The sequence below is a fragment of the Lontra canadensis genome, unplaced genomic scaffold, assembly GCF_010015895.1.
Source record: "Lontra canadensis isolate GAN:19392208 unplaced genomic scaffold, GSC_riverotter_1.0 scaffold2739, whole genome shotgun sequence".
Lineage (NCBI taxonomy): Eukaryota > Metazoa > Chordata > Mammalia > Carnivora > Mustelidae > Lontra > Lontra canadensis.
Window position 1 is genome coordinate 1 of NW_022633723.1, and position 5134 is coordinate 5134.

The following is a 5134-nucleotide window of genomic DNA, read 5'->3' on the forward strand; positions in this document are numbered from 1 at the left end:
AGCTGGAGCAGCCCTGAATGGGAATTCAGGGCTCTGCCCTGGAGTCACGGCATCTGGAAGGCTTCCCAGAATAAGGGTAATTTGGGGGTGGGGTGAGCCTGGTGGTAGGTATTATGGAGGGTATGTATTGCATGGAGCACTGGGTGCGGTGCATAAACAATGAATTCTGGAACACTGAAAAGAAATTTTTAAAAAGATTAAAAAATTAAAATAAATAAATAAGCAATGTAAAAAACAAAACAAAACAAAACAGAAAAGGTAATTTAGAGCTAGGACTTGGAGACTGGTTTCTCCTGGTCAATGGAAATGTTTAGTGTCTTTTGACCAAACTGGATAGTCCCTCTTCTCCCCCTTGGTAGATTTACCCTATCTGTTGTCATGGTGATTAAAGCCAGAGAATCCACATTAGTTTGTGCCTCCTTTGGCTCTAATTCTTGACATACAGCCCCAAAGCCCCTGCCTCGGGAGTGATAATAGTGTCTTCTGTATGCTAATGGGGTAAGTGATGGCTGGAGGCTCCACCTCTCCTATGGTCAAATTTTCCCCTATCCCTGTTGTCCTGTTGGTCCAAGTCAAAGAGTCTACATTCACATTTGTCTCTCTGTAATATAATCAAATTTATATTTGGTCTTTTATGTGTTTTTGTTTACTGACCTTTTGATGAGAGTCTTTGTATGCTCATAAGATGAGTGGTGACTGTGGGTTTAGGGTTACAATACTCCTTGTGCCTCCAACTCTAATATCTGGCCTCAACTTTGAGTAATAGTTTAGATCCACAGAAGGCCCCCTTCCTTGATCTTCAGACATATGCTTTCCCAAACCCCAGCATGGGAGTCAGAAAGACCTAAATTTCCATGGGACTCCTTCACTCATGTGTTGTGTGACCTCCACCAACATTTCTCATCTGCACAGTAAGGATTCCCATACACTTGACCTCAATTTGTGACATCTTGAGATATCATTGTGCCTACAACACATCCCCCAGATAGATTCAAGTAAAACACAGGAATGAGAAATTGATGTTTTCCTGAAAGTAATGTGGGGAAAAGGATTTCCTTAAGATGTCAGATAGCCTCACACTTTTACCATCCTTTATGTTCTAACCCAAGCATGAACCCTCTCCCCCTTCCAGCCCTCATTTCTCTGTCTGCATTCTTCTACTTCTGGTCCCCTCCTCTCTCATTCTCCCTTCCCTTTCCCTTCTCGGGTGAAAATTGCCCTGTTACCAGCCTTCTTCTTCTTTATTCCTTTACAGATTTTGCCCCATATCCAATTTTATGCAACTTTCTGTTCAGATCAATTTAAAGGACTCCCATCCCAGTAGTTCACTCTCTCTCTTATCTCTCTCACTCTCTCTTTCTATCCTCTCTTCTTCACTTTCTAAACTCTTAAGATAGAAAAACTCCTTTAGGGTCAACTCTTCCAAAGCAGGGAAAAATTATAAACAGTACCCATCTTCCTAGAGACAAACAGTTTATTTCCTTTTGTATATTTGTTATAATTTAAAAGACCCTACCTTATGACCCTGCAATTGCATTACTGGGTATTTACCCCAAAGATACAGATACAGTGAAAAGAACGGCCATCTGTACCCCAATGTTTATAGCAGCAATGTCCACAATAGCCAAACTGTGTAAAGAGCCAAGAGACCCTTCAATAGATGAATGGATAAAGAAGATATGATCATATATACAATGGAATATTGTGCCTCCATCAGAAAGGAGGAATACCCAACTTTTGTATCAACATGGATGGGAGTGGAGGAGATTATGCTGAGTGAAATAAGTCAAGCTGAGAAAGTCAATTATCATATGGTTTCACTTACTTGTGGAGCATAAGGAATAACATGGAGGACATTGGGTGAAGGAGAGAAGTAAGTTGGGGGAAATCAGAGGGGAAGATGAAACACAAGAGACTGTGAACTCTGAGAAACAAACTGAGGGTTTTGCAAGAGAGGGGGGTGGGAGGTTGGGTGAGCCTAGTGGTGGGTATTAAGGAGGCCACGTATTGCATGGAGCATTGGGTGTGGTGCGTAAACAATGAATCTTGGAACATTGAAAAAATAAAATAAAATTTTTAAAAAGACAATACTATAAAACACTGGATACCATGCTTGATAAGAAAAGGATAAATTCTTTGGACATTTATTATTATGTTAATTTTTATTTATCCTTTGGTGGAGGAGGGGAAAGTCTTCTGTTGCATATCCATTCAAGAAGAACCCTATGCATCAGAACCCAAACACACCTACAATGCTGCTGTCCGGCACTTAAATAGGTAACATGTTCTTTGATGGAGGTAATTGGATGGACTTCATCACTTGGGGTCAAGAAGAAGAGATCGTGATCACTAGATCCCATACAAGGGGGCAAACAAATTGGAGAAAAACAAATATCAGGCATTCATCCATCACCTATGGATGTGTTTATTTTCATATAATGAAACCCTACAACAGTCTTATAGAGACAGATGTTATTATTCCCAGCCCTCCTGTCATATTTCCCTACCACCAAACTGGCCAGTAGGAGCTCAGGGGACTAAATTTTCTCTGGAAGCTTTTCTTTATGGCATTCTTGAGCTCCTTATTCCTGAGGCTGAAAATGATTAGGCTGAGAAAGGGAGTGAAGACTATATAGGTGGTGGCCATCAGAGTGTTACTGTCCATAGAACAGGGGCCTTTGGGCTTGAGGTAGATAATAGAGGCAAAACGAAAGTGCACAATGACTGCAGTGAGGTGGGACACACATGTGGAGAAGGTCTTGTGCCTGGCCTCAGCCAAGGAGATCTTCAAAAAGGTGGCCATGATGAAGACATAGGAGAGGATTATGAGGAATAAACCTCCCATCAGAGCTGTGACACACACCAGGATCACACTCAAGGTGACAGAGGATGTCTCCTTCCCATAGGCCAACTTTAGGATGCAAAGAACATGGTAGACAAAATCATGGATTAATTAAGAATCACAGAAGTTGAGATGAAAAACTATCAGAGTCACCATCATCCCCATGACTGAGCACCTGCCCAGCACCTGGACACAAGCTGGCCCAGCTATGTGGTCTCATGAGCACATTGTATCCCAGGGAGTGACAGATGGCCACACAGCAGTCATTGCCCATGATCATGAACAGAAAAGAGTGCAATATGTCCTCAGAGCACTTTGCCCCAATTATTCATTCATATAGTCAAGAAATATTATTGAAGGTTTATTTTATATGGAAATATTCTAGATGCTCAAATCCAGCAGCAACCAAGGACTAGGGCTCTGCTCTGTCCTTTTCATGGTCCACTGAGGGAAGCTGTTATATAACCAAAGATGACAGCACAAAGAGTGGTCAGAGGAGTGTTCAGGAAGCCTAGGGATCTGCAGAAGCTAAGTGTGGGTCTCAGACCCAACTTGGGATTTAGAGGCTTTGAAATTGATGATGTCTACAGGGAGACGGGAAGGGAGAGTAGTTATGATTCAGCTGAGCCAGGCAGGTGGAAGATGGGTTTCTAGACAGAGGGGCCAGCAAATACAAAGTCTCAGGATGACAAACATAGTGCATTTGGGACAATGGTATGTTTAGTGCACAGGGGAATTTGAAGTTGCTACTGCAGTTCTGGAATAGAAAGCAGACAGGTGAATAGGGTAAGAGCATGCAAAACCACAGTGTCCACTTGAGAAATTTGTTCTAAGGGCAATGGGGACCCCTAAATGTCTTTTTAGGTCCATAGAGGAAAGAGCTGTATTCCATTATGTGAACATTCTCATGGATGTTTCCAGTTGGGGCTTCCTATGAGGGTGTTCATATGACATCTAGTACATGTCCTTTGGTGGATTAATACTTACGTGTTGTGTAGGGTCTATAGTTAGGTGTATAAATACCGACTCATAGAGAATACCAAGGTTCACCTAGAACAGATACTGCCAAACAGTTTTCCAAAGTGATTGTACCAACAGGTACATTTTAAGCACAAGTAGCATGGTCAGATTCCCATTTGTAGAGAACCCCTCTGGCTGGTGTGAGGCAAGCAGGCTGCTGAGGGCAGGTGGGGTGGGCAGACTCAGGAAAAGATGGGGAGAGGTGCATGAGGGCATCCTGGATGGGGTGGAGTGGCAAATTGAGGTTGATTTCAGATGTAGAAAGGACAGTGTTGCCGACTGGGCAGAGGGAGACAAGAACTGAACTGTTTCTATATCTAATACTCAAGGCACCAAATGTGTGAATTCTTTCCACACCAATACCAATCCTACAACTACCTGACACCACCTTGGTGTCCTAAAATTGTGTTCAGTTCTGACACTAACAATGTGGAGATGACATTCACATGTACTTGGTGCTGAGGGTATCTGCACTTCTTTCTGACATGGCTACAAAAGTGAGGGTTTCTACATTTCCCCCTTTCCGTTTGGATACTTTGCTAAAACGACTCACAGAAATCAGGAAAATGCAACACTTACTCTTCCCACTTTATTATGAAAGACACAGCTCAGGAACAGCCCAATAAAAGATGGATCCTGCAAGGTATGGAGGAAGAAGCAAGGAACTTCCATGCCCTCTCTGCACACGCCATCCTCTAGCACTGCTATGTGTTCACGAGCTGGGAAGGTTTCTGAATCCCATTTTTAGGGAGTTTTTTAATGGGGGTTTGATAACACAGACATGATTGATTAAATCATTCATCATCAGTATTGAATATCAATCTGTATCCTCTCCCCTCCCTGGAGGTTCCAATTCACTAATCATCCCTTGGTTGTTCTGGTGAGCAGCCCCCTTCCTAAAACTATCCAGGTGCCCTCAGCCACCACTCATCTCAGTAGCATACAGAAGCCACTATATCACTCCTGAGACAAGGGTTAAGGGACTGTGTCTTGGGAACTGGACAAATTCCAAATATGTTATTATAGCTCAAGGATGCACACACTAAGATGAAGTCACTGGCTTGGATCACCATGAAAACAGAGATAGGGTAAGTTAACCAAGCGGGGAGAAGTGGGGATATCCAGTTTGGTCAGAAAACACTGAATACTTCCATTAACCTAGAGAAACAATCCTCCAAGACCCAGCTCTAAATTACCTTTATTCTGGAAAGTCTTCCAACTGCCTTGACTCCAGGGCAGAGCCCTGAATTCCCATTCAGGGCTGCTCCAGCT

At 42.8% G+C, this 5134-nt stretch overlaps 1 pseudogene; it reads right to left on the reverse strand.

The window, feature by feature from the left end:
* Nucleotides 1–2503: 2503 nt before the first annotated feature.
* LOC116863741 lies at nt 2504–3155 on the reverse strand (annotated as a pseudogene).
* Between the last annotated feature and the right edge of the window lie 1979 nt (nt 3156–5134).